General features: G+C 42.3%; 1 protein-coding gene and 1 long non-coding RNA gene across 4 annotated transcripts in view; both read left to right on the top strand.

The window, feature by feature from the left end:
* LRMDA (leucine rich melanocyte differentiation associated) overlaps positions 1–14,949 on the top strand; it is a 1,103,079-nt gene that overhangs the window by 323,645 nt on the left and 764,485 nt on the right. The gene's annotated exons all lie outside the window — the stretch shown is intronic.
* LOC141580597 (uncharacterized) overlaps positions 1–14,949 on the top strand; it is a 51,893-nt gene that overhangs the window by 15,472 nt on the left and 21,472 nt on the right. The window contains exon 1 of the long non-coding RNA XR_012512848.1: positions 1–14,885. This exon is cut by the window's left edge and continues 15,472 nt beyond it. This is a non-coding gene — a long non-coding RNA (uncharacterized LOC141580597). The remainder of the gene's footprint in view (positions 14,886–14,949) is intronic.

Genomic DNA, 14,949 nt, shown 5'->3' on the forward strand with positions numbered 1-14,949 from the left:
TCCATGTGTTCTCATTGTTCAACTCCCACATATGAGTGAGGACATGTGGTGGTTGGTTTTCTGCTCCTGTGTTAGTTTGTGAGGATGATGGTTTCCAGCTTCATCTGTGTCCCTGCAAAGGACATGAACTCATTCTTTTTTATGGCTGCATAGTATTCCATGGTATATATGTGACACATTTTCTTTAGTTTATCATTGATGGACATTTCGATTGGTTCCAAGTCTTTGCTATTGTAAATAGTGCTGCAATAAACATACATGTGCATGTGTCTTTATAGTAGAATCATTTATAATCCTTTGGGTATATACCCAGTAATGGGATTGCCGAGTCAAATGGTATTTCTGGTTCTAGATCCTTGAGGAATCACCACACTGTCTTCCACAATGTTTGAACTATTTTACACTCCCACCAATTATGTAAAAGCATTCTTATTTCTCCACATCCTCACCAGTATCTGTTGTTTCCAGACTTTTTAGTGATCACCTTTCTAACTGGCATGAGACGGTATCTCATTGTGGTTTTGATTTGCATTTCTCTAATGACCAGTGATGATGAGCTTTTTTTCATATGTTTGTTGGCTGCATACATTTTCTAACGCCTTGTTCCTACTGCCTCTTGATTCCCACCTACCTGGTAATGGATCCTTTGAAACTTACTTTTCTGATTTTTTTTCCTTGAATGAAATTCATTGTCCATTTAATGATAGTTTCAGTGCTGTCAGGAAGAGTCATTCATTCATCTGCTAATGTAAATTATCCCAGAAGACTTAAGGTGATTTCTACTTCAAGGGATAATTTGAAGTTTTAAAAACTTATTTGATTAGAGCCATCTGATATATATGCACTTTGTGTCTTTGGTACTGATGGTAGGCTAAAAAATGTCCCCCGAAAAGAGGTCAGGTCCTAATCCCTGAAACCAGTAAGCATTAACTTTCATGGCAATGTCTTTGCAAATGTGATTAAGTTAAGGATCTTGGGCTCAAAAGATTCTCATGAAAGGTCCCAAATGTAATCATATAGTTCCTTCTGAGAGAGGCAGAGGGAGATTTGAGCTAGACACAGCAAAGAAAGTGATCTGAAGATAGACCAGATGTGAAGAGGCTGGCCTTAGAGACTGCAGTGATGCAGCCACAAGCCAAGGAAAGCTGCAGGCAGCAGGCGAGGGAAAGGGCAGGGCTCAGATTGTCTCCTACAGCCTCTGGAAAGAATATATTCCAGCGGCACTGATTTCGGACTTCCGGCCCCCAGGACTGTGGGAAAATGAATTTTTGTTGTTTTAAACCACCAATTTTGTGCCCATTTATTGTAACAGCCATGGGAATCTAGTACAGCACCTAATTGTCTTGGCGCTGGCATCTCAGCACTCCCAGAAGTTGGACTGGCATTATTCTTGGGCAGCCCATTCTCCTTCATTGATGCACTTTATGGGAGGGACCTCTATAGGAGAGAAAAGGGACACATTATTGTACAAATGTCCCTAGTAATTTCTTTGCTGTGCATTATCTATTTTATTCCCATAAGAACCTTGTCAGGGGACTCTCAGGTCATAACTTAGTTAAGGAAAGAAAGCCAGCTGGTGAATACTGTAGTTGGGATTTGAATGTAAGTATTTCAGATCCTAGCGTAGTATTTCATTCTTTTCACTATGGTATTATGTTTCATTTCAGGTCACATACCATTTTCCAAGTCTCCGGGTAGCATCAGACACAATATTTTTCTAGGTCTTGTTCCTTTTCTTCAAATGTGGTCTTTTAGTCCCAGCTTCTGTTATATTAATAAACTTTGCTCAACCTGGAAAAGACTAGTTTTACATCATGGCAGGGTACTTGACTCTGATAGCCAGGTGGCTCTTTGTGGTTCTTTAGTATAAAAAGCAACTGTGTTATAGTACAATGGGATTGTGTGTGAGTCTGTGTGTGTGTGTGAGTATGTGTGTGTGAGAGAGAATTGGAACAAATATAATTGAGTTGCAAAGTAAAATGCTTTAGGGCTGTTTTTGAAAAACTAAATATAACTGGTTTCATAGACATCTCCGGTTTCAGACATCTAGCCTTTCTTGAATTGGCTAGCACCTGCAATTCAAACGTGAGATATCAGTGTTGAAAGAACACTTACTCCAAGGAGAAGTCAGACATAATGGGAGCTGGAACCCATCAGAGACAGGCAAAGTGTACATGTCCTATGAAGCCTGTGAGATTCGAGAGAGTGTTTTGATTTAAGAAATTGTAATCAGAGGTTTGCTTCAGCCTTCACGCTGTCAGGCTGGGGAAGTTTAACTCTGAGGACAGCTACCGGAGACACACAAAATCACCATCTTTGTGCTGTCCCATGGCTGTTACAACAAATGGGCACAGAATTGGTGGAGTCTTTGTCACTTCCAGCAACTTGTAAAATTATATAAAAGGAGCCAAGTATGATATGATCACTTGGATTCTTGCAAGAAAAATCTTCCACAACTGAGGATTATTAAGAAGTGAGAAAATCTCTTAATTGCAAGATGTTCTTCACTGCAGAAAAAGACTATGTGGCCGAGAAAATTGACAGCATTCTGATGATCACATTTAACAGCTGGAATGCTCCTATTCAAACTACTTTTGTAGTAATAAGGCTAATAATTTTTTTTGGAAACTGCTGTGATAGCCATAATTCTGTTTTGTTAAGATGTCTTGTTCTCTATATGTGAATGCAAACATACATACTTATTTTGGTCCATCATTATTATAAGTATGGTGGGGGGGGTGGTAAAGCTGCGTTTATTTATTTTTTTTGTATTTCATTCGTTTTCTTCTATTTTTAAAAATTTGTATCAAGTATCTGTTATCCTATATTTTAAAGTTTTTAACGTTTCAAAATTAGCTAAGCAGTATTGTCATTTGTTTCCGATTGCTCATGCCGGGCATGACATCCTCATTCCTGTTCTTGTCTTGCTTGATCAAGAACTGGCTAATGTTGTGAAACCCCTATCTACTGAAAATGCAAATATCAGCCAGGTGTGGTGGTACATGCCTGTAATCCCAGCTACTCAGGAGGCTGAGGCATGAGAATGGGTTGAACTGGCTAGGTGGAGGTTACAGTGAGACAAGATCATGCCACTGCACTCCAGCCTGGGTGACAGAGCTAGACTCTGTCTCAAAAAAAAAAAAATAGGTCAGGTGCAGTGGTTCAAGCCAATAATCTCAGCACTTTGGGAGGCTGAGGCAGGAGGATCACTTGAGCCTGGGAGTTTGAGACCAGCCTGGGCAAGATGGCGAGACATTGTCTTTACAAAAAATAAAAAAATTATCTGAGCATGGTGGCACACATGTGTAGCCCCAGCTACTCTGAAGGCTGAGGCACAGGACCCCTTGTGCCTGGGAATTTCAGGTGGCATTGAGCTCTGATCTCACCACTGCACTCCATCCTGTATGTGTGAGTGAGACCCTGTCTCTCAAAAAAATTTAATTTAAAAACTTGCAGTTGAAGAAGTTTCATGTATGGTGGTAATGGTTGCACAACAATATAAATATACTTAATACCATGGAACTGCATACTTAAAAGTGGTTACTACAGTAAATTTTATGCTATATGTAATTCACCACAATTTTTAAAAAGTTGTATATGCACTCAATTAAAAATGCAAATAGCATAAAATAGCCAAAAGTAAGTCTTCTTCCCCATAGCTGTTCCTTTCCCAGAGGGCACCATCACTAACAGCTTCTTGTATAGTCTTCCAGAAACTTTTTGTGAATATTCAAGCACAGAACTGTATTTTGAAAGAATTGTGTAATTGGAAAATAAAACCAGATTGGCCTTGGGAGGCTGAGGGTGGAGTGGGGCAAGAGAATGATGGATGGGAGATGGGTGGGAAAAGTGAGACCGGTGGTAACCGAGTTCTAATTCAGAACATTTGTGGAAGCTTTTCTTGCTTGGGTCTCATGCCACGTTAGTTCATCAAGGAATAGGGAGCCGAATTGGGAATTTGTGGGAAGCCAGGAGGAGAAAGTGAGTTCTACAGAGTTGTCTTTTGCTGTAGTCCAGAGGGAGATAGCTGTGAGTAATGCGGTGAAGTTAAGCAGAGAGGAATTTAGGCTGGGAAAATCAGGACAAATTTCACAATGGGGCGAGTGTGTGGACATGTCCATGGGGAGGTAATAGATGCCTTGCCACTGGAGGGCTTGGAAATAAGACTTGACATAAAGCATGAGAGAATGGATGATAGGGAACTGTCCCTCGGGGTTGGTGCGGTGACCTTAATCAGGCTCTTCCCTGCCTAGCTCTGGATTCACTGATTCGGTCTCAAATGATCCAAGGGAGAGAAACAATTGCTTGGAAAATGGCCGTAGGGGATAATGGCTATTGACAGCAGATACTGGCCGACTCTACACAGGTTCACTCCCTCCTTCCCTCCATCTGTGTATTGTTTTTTAATCTAGTCATCCATTTAACCAAGAGTTCTTCAACCCCTATTAAGTACATGTAGAGTATTTAGGACACTTTATATAGGTTGGTAAGAAAAGTCATCGCAAGAGAGGACATTTATGCTGAGGTGTGTGAATCAGAATGAAAAGACCTGGGGAGGAACATTCCCGAGAGAGAGGACCGCCCATGCCAGTGCTGCAAAGTATGAAAATGCTTGGCGAGTCTGAGGACCAGAGGAGGTCTGTGTGGCTGGTGAATGAGAGAGGTGATGAGGCTTAAAGAGATTTAAGGTGAGGTTGAAGTCAGGAAACAGGAGCCAGCTTGGTCAGGGTCTGGTCTGCTTGGGAGTTGGAATTTTGCTCTGAGAAAGATGAGATTTGGGTATGGATCTTGGAAGGTCTACTGTTTCTGCTTTCAGACTTCTTTCTTTATACATTCTAGTTCCTACTTTTTGAGAATCAGGCATGACTGTCAGACAGAGGTGGTAGGTTTTGCAAAGAAGGGTGTGGGCTGGGGCTTGAATCACCAGGTGTAGGAAAGGCAAGTTAGGCAAGGAGCTGAGACTGGGAGAGGGACTCAGCCGGTCCTGCAGCTCTGTGGTTGCTTCAGGTGGTCAGGATTTTCAGGGAGAGGCCCATGGTAGGAAGGTAATTAGTCCTGGAAAAGACTACCTAAAGCAAAGCAACTTACATGGAAAGTGGTGTGTAATAGTAAATCTAGAAAATAAAATGTTTGGAATTTAATCTTGCAAGCCGAAACTCAAAATGATATAAATATTTTGTATCAAAAACATTTTCAGTTGTAGCTGCAGTTATGGTCTAATTTTTAGAAAAGCAATTCAACTATTAATTTAATTTTTCTCCTTAAGTGTTGTGACAGAATTATACGCTGGCCCCATATATCTTTTACTCCATGTTTGCTTTTATTGTACAATCATTAAAGTTGTTTATTTTTGTAAAATTAGGACTTTATCAATTTTATGAGAGCCTTTCTTAATCCTTCAGTATTTAAGTCAGTCTTATAAAACGTTGTTATCAACTTAATTTTTGCTTTTTCCGTTGGCCTAAGGGTGTAGAATCAATGGTTTTGAGTATAATTTGAGCATTTCTCTTTGACTTCATTTGAGTTCATGAAACCCCACATCTTTTGCAGAAGTTTCAGTTTCATTTTGCAGTTGCTTTGCGCCAGGGGTTTATACAACATTTGACCGTCAGATGGGCCTGACTTGTTGATACAAGGATCAGGGATGAATGCTACTTGGAAGAGAAGTTTGAATGGGAACTGGTTATATAAATGGTCAATTTGCTAGTGAATAGCTATGATGACTTTGTTTCCCTATGCAAATTTAAAACTGAAAGTATTCAAATAGCGAATCTTTGGGTAATGAGGTTCCTTCCTATTAAAATGTAAGTACCTAAAGTGTGTCTGGCTTTGGAAGCGCCGAAAAGGTACAAAATGTACTGGCTTTTAATATCCTGTCATTTCTAGTTAGTTTAAGGCATATATGGGTCATTTGCAGGAATTCAAAGCACATTTCATAGCCAGAGTGCCCCGCCACTAGGACACTATTCTTATATTTTTGGGGGGGTGGGGGAGTGGTTGGGGGTTGGGGAGCAGATTAAGCAGGGATGCCACGGGTCAGGCTGTTTTGCCCTGGGAAGCTTCTTGGAATTTGGGGGTACACCTTCTGAAAGTGAATGAATCTGAGTCAAATTTAAGAAAAATAGCAAAGAAAAAGGAAAGTTCTCCATCTTGGTAAAATAAATTTGTTCAGAAAAATATTGTGAATGTTTATATTCATTCCACTGTGACCCTGCCAGTGTTGACATTTAGGCAGAAAATTGTTTGTTATGGGAGACTGTCCCATATGTTGAAGGACGTGAAACAGCATCCTTGGCTTCTACTCACTAGGTACCAGTAACACACCCTTTGTGACGATTAAAGATGTCTCCAGACATTGCCAAATGTCCCTCTGGTTCAAAATCACCCATGGTTGAGAACCACTGATCTCAGGTTAGCACAGAGAGGCTGCAGTGGGAAGACTGTAATATGTTAAATGGGTGAAGGGATTGACCACTTCCAGGTCTGACCAATCTGATGGGTTCTTAAAGAAAGCACAGCCCTTGGAGCTGGGAGAAGGAAGTTTGTGACTCATGGTGGTGAATCTAGGGGGGTCCTGTGTGGGTCCAGTGGAGCAGGCCTGGTGTGAGGGGACACTGGGAGCCCCAGAACTCCATGCCCCTGGGGGATGCCAATGAAGCTGGCTATGAGGAACATTTGGGAAGAAGGAGACAGATGAATGATGAATTTTCCATGTCCTTGAGTTGTGGGTCACCTGAGGTCTAGGCCTGTGGCCAGTCCACTCAATTCAGCTCACACTTCGCCCAGTGAGTAATATTTGTTCCAGTCTTTGGGTCATTGTTTACACTGCCTCCCCTCTTGTCAGTTCCCTCTGGCCTTCTTTATGTCTTTCTGAATATGAGTCAGTCTTCAAGATCCAGCTGAAATTCTAGCTCTTAATAGAGCTTCCTCAACTTTCCTGTCCCACATTGAGCGCTTCCTGTTCTGTTGCTCGTATTACTTACCAGAGCTTTTATTTGGGCATTTAATCAAAGGTAGTTGTGCTTCATCATATTAACATCTGCGTGTTTCTCATGTCCTCTGAGTCTGTAAGCTCCTTTAAGGCTTAGTCTGTACCATTCTTTCAATCTGCCATTATACACAGCATAGTATGAGTACATGGTAGGTGTTTAGCATGTTCTAAGTGAATCGGAGTAAATGGAAGTCAGTCTTCTTGCTCATTCTCTCAGTGTCACTTATGTCTTCCAGATCCTCTCCACACACCCCAGCCCTATTTCTTTAAATAGTTTAAGGAGATAGCACATTGTTTGACAGTTCTGCAAACATAAAAAATAATTTATCTCACACTTAATTTTTATCTGAAGACAAGTTTAATATTTTCAAGTGTTACATTTTTATTTTTAAGTTCTTACATCCTTTTTGTTTCTCTTAATGTCATTTTGGCTTCAAAGGGTATAATTATGAAATTATGAGTACTGTTGGACTTGTTAGTATTTCTTCTTTGTGTATATAATGTTTCAAGAACTGTTGATGGCTAAATGTCATTTTTGTACTTTTTGGATTCATAACAGTTCAGTTAAATTCAAAAACAATTAATAATATTATGTATCTTAGAAATAGCTGTCATGTATCTGGTGGATATGACATATTGTTAGATATTTTAAGTTAAAAGTTCTGTATGCAGGCCAAGTTGAGAAAGATGAGGAGCAGACTGTTTTATAGACAAGCAGAAGGATAGAGTAGATTTATGACAAAGTGTATTACCATAATGTAACCATGCTTGGAAAACTGTGCGGCGTCTCAACTCAGAAAAATAAACCAGTCATCAGTAGCCTATCTCAAACACTTTTTTTTTTTTTTTTGCTTTATTTATATCTGGTTTCCTTCTGAAAATGGCAAGACAACCCTACAAGCTAGAAGATATTACCACTAACTACTATGTACACAAGGCAGTTTTCCGAGATCCCTGAGGGCAGCTTAGACATATTGGCTCTGTGATTTTTAGAACTTAAGCAGGAATGGATGCTTTCCATACAGGGTCATTGTTTTCAAAATGGAGCTTTCTGGACTGGAAGGAAAGAAGGCTCTCAAGAATGACATCGGCGGTGGGAGGTGTGGGGGAGGATCCCATGGCCTAGGCTAGGTCAGGAAGTGGTTTGTTTTATCCACCTTCACTTAGCTCTGTCCTAGTCAATTGGAACCAACTGGACATCAACTTTTCCTCCATAGAAGTGAGGCTCGTTGTGGTTTGTTCTTCCACTGTGGATTTTGTGGGGACTTACTGAGGGGGGCCTCTCGAGGAGTTTAGGCCTGTCCACACAAGGATTCTCCATGTTATTTTTATAGGAAGAGGTCAGATTCAGCCTTTGCAATTCTTTTGGTTTGACTCAAACAAGCACTGGAGATTTTCCTTTTATAAACCTGTTTTTTGAGATGGGGTCTTGCTATGTTGCCCAGGTTGGTGTGTAGCAGTTATTCATAGGTGCAACCACATCATTCTATAGCCTCCAACTCCTGAGCTCAATCAATCCTCCTGCCTCAGCCTCTCCAGTAGCTGGTACTATAGGCACGTACAACTGTGCCCAGCTTTCTCTTATAAATAGGTTTTCAGTTTGCAAAGAAATGAGTGACAGCTTATTGCATTGATTCTAACAGTGCTGTATCCTCAGGTATTGGAAAATTCCACCAGTGGTCAGCATAATGAGTCATGGTGTCCCATGTGGGGCCTCAACCACAGCCCCTGTGATCCTGGTCCAGTGGTCCCCCCACCACGTGTGAGTCATATGTATGAGTATGTAAGCAGCTCTTGTGTGTGGGGAAACCTCCCATATCCCACTGAGGAGTCTCTGTTTGAGCTACTCCAAAGGGATCTCTTGGTGGCTTCACAGAGCAGTCTTGTTGTCCCCACGTAAGTTCTTATGACATTGTCCAAGGTAGCAAAGTTCCTGGCTATCTTTGCACAGTCTTACTTTCCAGGAGCTCCAAAACCTCCAGAGGTCTCTAGTCTAGAGGTAGACCTGGAAATGACAAGCGCAGGCCTTGGGAGGCTCACTTCAGATTCTGAGGCAGAAGAAAAGTGTGGAGAGCACACTCCTCTGTTGGTCTCAGATCTGGGGCCAGGACACTGAGCCTGCCATAAATACCCAGCTTGAGGAGTTTAGTTTGCAAACCATGAGGCTACTATAATTTGCTCTAATATCTTTCCCTTGCTATTGCTATTACTATTAATTAGCCTTACCCCAGACTCAAGGAGAAGCAGAGAAGAAGTTATTTACAACTTTCTTTGTTATTGATCAACTCAGAACCACATTCATTCAGTGCCGTTTAGATGCTGAGCACTGAGGAAGGCATCGTGGACCAACGTTGGAGAAAGTCTTTTGCAGCTGCTGCTGCTGCTGCTGCTTTTTTTCTTGAGAATTGAGAATTTGGGTTCTGGAAGAACTCACAGAGATGATTCACTCCAGTGGTTCCCAATGTTTTAGAAATCATCTGGGGGTATATTGGGGAAGATGGGACCCTGATTCACTCACAGAAACCACTAGGTTTTCCTGTTCTATTTATTGGACTCGATTTGGAAAAAGAGTTCTACACACCAACATAAGCTTGAAATGCAGCTTTCTTATTTTACAAAGGGGGAAACTGAGGTTCATGGGCCAGAAGGAACTTAAGATGAAAATTTGGGGATTCTTTCCCATTCCATGTTTGGCTGTGTCCCTGTAATATTTTCAGTGCTATTTTGGGATTCATATTCATATCAGTTACCAGAGATTGTTTCCCCTGAGTAAATCAATTGGACGCTATTAGCAAGGGAATTGCATGCTGTACATTTTACCCTGTCTTAGAGAGAAGAAAAGTTCCTATCTCCTGTTTGCCTATCTTTTATGAAAACAATTTAAACTGCACCTGTTTAAACCTTTCCACAGAAATGTCTGAAAGGTAAACAGTTGGTTTTGGAGCAGCTATAACATGGCATTGTTTAACATGGCAGCTCACTGATGGTTGTCTTTAATTATGGCCGTGCTGTCAACCCCTGAAGTCCCCGCTCTTTGTTGTAGATCCGATATGACGTTTGAGGTTTTCAAAGCTGCAGAGATGAAAGAATCAACAGTCAAATATTGCTCATTCCGATATGCTTAGGGAGAGAGGAGGGGGCATTGCCCACGAGGGCTGCAGAGCCGGGGAGAGAATGCTGGTGCCCTCTGCTTTTGATGGCAACCTTGAGTGGGGAGCCTGGTTTACTCTGTTTGTAAGGGAGCAGGGCCAAGGCTGGAAGAGACAGAATGATTTATTCAGTGATAGTAAACAAGTGCAGGGTCCAGGCTGCCGAGCTGTGCGGGGCTGGTGGGAAAGCTGCTGTCTCTTGCCCCCAGCAGTTTGAACATTAAAAAGATGTGAAGCTCAAAGCAGACCCAACAAGGCTTTCTGGAACCTCCCCCCAGCCCCTTCCATTTTCTTTGTCTTCAGTTTGCCAGAGCTGTGTGTCCCTGGGCCATCACATAATGCTGCCATTCAGGGCGCTAATTGTGAGTTGGTCCCATTTCAGACCAAAGGTAGCCTTTTGGGGGCCACTTCAGTCTGGCTCCTGTTATCGCCAACTTGGGTTCCCACTAGCCCCTTTCTTAGCTGGAGCTGTCCTGTTGCATCTGTGCCTGGCAGAGCAGCTTCCTACTCCTGCGACAAGACGCTTGTGTTGAAGGGCTGTGTCTTCAGAATCTATTTAGGTGGACGAGCCACCTCTGCTGGGTGACCCTCCTGACTGGGGACTTGCTTTTCCACTTCACTCCCAACTCCCACTTGAGAGGCATTGTGGTCCAGTGATGGAGAGCACTGGCCTTAGCCAGGCTGCCAGGATCTGAATCCTGGTCTTGCTACTCACTAGTGATTTGGGGCAAGTTTCTCTGGGTTTCAGTTTCCTCCCTGTAAGATGGTGGTAACAGTAGCACCCATATTGTGGAGTCATGATGAAGCCTATGTGACTTAATATTTAGGATAGTGTCCAGCATGAAGCAGGTGCTATAAATATATATTTATATATAACACAGACAGTGCATATTTATATATAATGTACATGTATGCTATACAATGTATAATATATAATTTATATGTTCACACAATGATAAAAGTAAGTTTAGCTGATCCAGTAAGCACACTATAATCTGATTTATTTCTGAGGAGAGCCATCTTAGCCCCAGAGTAGACATAAATCTTCCCTCTTGTCCATCTATTTCTTTCTTTCTTTCTTTCTTTCTTTCTTTCTTTCTTTCTTTCTTTCTTTCTTTTTTTTTGAGACAGCGTCTTGCTCTGTCACCTGGGGGGAGTGCAGTGGTGTGATCTCAGCTCACTGCAACCTCTGCCTCCCAGGTTCAAGTAATTCTCCTACCACAGCCTCCCAAGTATATGGGACTACAAGTGTGTACCACCACACCTGGCTAATTTTTGTATTTTTAGTAGAGATGGGGGTCCACCATGTTGTCTAATCTGGTCAGGAACTCCTGGGCTCAAATGATCTGACCACCTCATCCTACCAAAGTGCTGGGATTACAGGCATGAGCCCCCATGCCTGGCCTTATCCATCTATTTCTTAAGCATTTCAGCTTCTGCCACCTTCCCTCTGCTCTGTAAGTATTCCTAGCCAACTGATACTTGCCCATTAACTGTGAAGATCCATGTGATTGGAGGCCAGATCCTGACTTAATCATGGAAACTTTTCATCTCTGTTTTCTCTGTCGTCAACCAATGAGGATGGGGGAGGTACCTGTGGTCAGCTTGGCATGGTGCTGCCTGCTGTGGGGTTTGTAGAAGTAGGATCAGCCCCTACCTTTAGGGAACTTTCAAATAAATTGAAAAATCAAAGTGAACTCTCATGAAATATTTAAGAGCAAAACTCAACTGGTTAAAGAGATTAGTCAGTTTATTCACTATCTTGTCACTATTTCCAAGGAATAGACTAGCAGTATCTAAAAGGATGAACTAGAGAAAAGGCAGAAGATGCTTTCTGCCTTGGAGATGGTTGAGACCAGTGCTGAAGGTCATGGTTTCACAAGAACTTGGCTATTATGACCTTGAGCCAGAAGGGAAGGGATCCAAGTAGGAATAGATTGGCCTGCCCGTAGGAATAAGGGGAGTTCACATTTATCTAAGAATGACTGTCATCAGAGCACCCAGCTAAAGGTATGTCTAGTATCATTTAATTCTCCCAGCCAGCCTCTGGAAAAGGTGGTATTAAAACATTTTTTTTTAATACAGGGAGGAGAACTAGGGTTCCATGAGAATAAGTAATATTTTAAAGTATCATAGCTATTAAGTTTGCAGAGCTGAGAAATTTTTACCCAAGTCAGCATGACTGTAAAATCTTGTGCTCTTTTCACTTCTGTAAGAAAGGGACACAAGCTACTGTTTTTCTCATTTCAGTTTTGGATGAATTAAGTTAGAAAACATTTATATTTGACCCCTTTCGTCCTTCTCCCCCACCCCAATAAAAGCACGAAATAACTACCATTGCCTACCACATTCTCCTCTGGGACCAGTAGAGGAAACAGTGATATTATCAGCAAAAGCCTAATTATACTACCCATGGAAAACAAGAAACCTCCCAAAGTCATGTCCAAGCCAAGCAAAGCTCTGGGAGAAATTCCTGGGACATTCAGCAAGAGCAACCTAAAAGGACTTTTGAGTAGAAATTGAAGCCAAATAAAAACACTGCATGCTAGCCCTGGGCCCATAAACAGTATTGGAATTGCAGAGCTAGGGCTCCATGCTTGGAGTGGTAGCCAAGCGAGCCTAGGCTCTGCTGTTGTAACAAATTAACCCTGAAATCTCAGTGGCTTAACACCACAAGGTTTTGTTTCTTGCTTACCTTATAGGCCCAGTGAGGGCTGGTGTTGAGGGAGCCTGGCTTCATGTAGTCACTCAGGGATCTGGCTGGATGGAGGCTCTGGCATCTTGTGCCTGTACCATCTGGACCGTGAGACCTCCAAGGTTGCATGGGAGGGGGAGTGAATTGAATACGACTCCCCACCCCCACAAATTCATGTCCACCTGGAACCTAAGATTTGGAAATAGGTCTTTGCAGATATAATTACTTAAGGATCTCGAGATGAAATCATACTCGATATAGAGTGGGTCCTAAATCCAAAAACTAGTGACTTTGGAAGGGAAAGGAGAAGGAGATCTGGACGCAGAGACACACGGAGGGAAGATGGCTATGCGAAGACAGGAAGAGATTGAAGTGATGCGATAGCAGGGTGATGAAGCTGGAGATGCCAGGAATAGGAAGAGGCAGGGAGAGAATCTCCCCTAGGGCCTTTGGAGGGGAGGTGGCCCTACTGACACCGGATTTCAGATTTGTTGTACCCATAAAAGTGGGAGAACACATTTCTGTTCTTTTAAGTCGTTGAGTTTGTTGTCATGGGTAAAGTAGCTAGTATGGGAGATCCGTACTGTGATGTTTTTAAGGCTAGGCCTGGGAGTGACTCACATCCCTGTTTTGCTATATTGACCAGAACTCAAACTAACTGTAAGGGAGAATGCCAAATGTTGCCATCTGTGTGTGCAGGAGAAGCAGAGTGAAACAGGATTTGGTGAGCACATGTTCATACTCATACTTTGCGTACAGTACTGGGAGTAAGGGATAGAAAACCTGGAATAGAGATCTACCTGCTGATACAGATGCTTTCAGGAGCCATCAGGGAGACCACAGGATCACTGCAGGTCAAAGCAGGACAGCAATAGGCTGGCATCAGCAAGCTGAGGACATGTCTCTAGAGGTGAAAGTGGGCTATCCAGAGTTGACATCACAGTCCATAGAAATGAAAGAGCAGGGTCAAGCAGAGAAGCAGGAACCCACCCCAACAGATTGGGGATGAACTGCATGTTCTGAGGCCAAAGAAGCAAGCATAGGTACTAGGGCCAGTGGGGCCTCTTTGGCCCTCATTGGACAGCTGCTCAGAAGTTGCTTGAGAGCAGGGGAGTCTCCCTGGTTCCCCTTTCTGGGAGAGTGTCGGGACAGTCTTGCTCATCTCTGTCACTAGCCAGCAAATGTGTTGTCCAGCCTTTCCTCAGGGGCGTGTTTTAAATCCCGGGCTGTATGACAGCAGTTTCAAGCTCAAACCTGCCATTGCCTAAAAGAATAAGTCTTAACTCTTTAGTATGACTGGAACCTCCCCCCATCCCTGCAGAGCGTGGTGATCTCTCTCGAGCCTCCATGCCTTTGCAACTGGCATCCTCTTTCTCTGAAGTGACCCACTCTTCCTTTCCACCTTGTGAGGACTTGCTTTGATATCACTGTAGCAGAATCTTCCCTGACTGCCCCAGGTGGTCATCCTTTCCTCGTTGGCCGCCTCTTTGGCCTATATATTTAACTTATATGGTGCAGCAATATTGAAATCATTTATTTGTCTGTTTGCTCCACTTAACTGAATTTTACGTTTTTCATTCACCTCCTTGTCCAGATGCCTGGCTCATCATAACCTCCAATACATTTTGTCACAGAAGAAACATCGTTTTTACCAGGCACTCCTTTCAGACAGCTGCAGAAACAACCACAAGTAGTTCTCAGGAATGGAGATAATATGATGATTATTGATTAATTAATTGGTTATTGATTTATTATTCACTATGAGAAATAGACATGGGAGAGATAAATAAGAAAAAAGATCAAAGTGGGTTAGAGTATACCATTTGTGGAGAACAACCATAACAACAGCAAACATTCCTGTATTGATTTAAGATTTATAAAGTGCTTTAATGTAAAATTATCTTATTTGTTCTCATTGTAACACAGTGAGGGAAGCAGGGCTATAACTTTAGATCTTTTTGCGGATACCCCTCATGGACGATTCGATTTATATGCCAACTAGTGAGCAAAGAGGAGAAGAGGAGAAGAAAGGAGGAAAAAAGAGGTTTAGGTAAGAGAAAGTTGCCTTATTTATTTTTCTATCTTTAATATTCACAACTAATTCTGCGAGGTCA

The sequence above is a fragment of the Saimiri boliviensis genome, chromosome 12 (assembly GCF_048565385.1).
Source record: "Saimiri boliviensis isolate mSaiBol1 chromosome 12, mSaiBol1.pri, whole genome shotgun sequence".
In the NCBI taxonomy this organism is placed as follows: Eukaryota; Metazoa; Chordata; class Mammalia; order Primates; family Cebidae; genus Saimiri; species Saimiri boliviensis.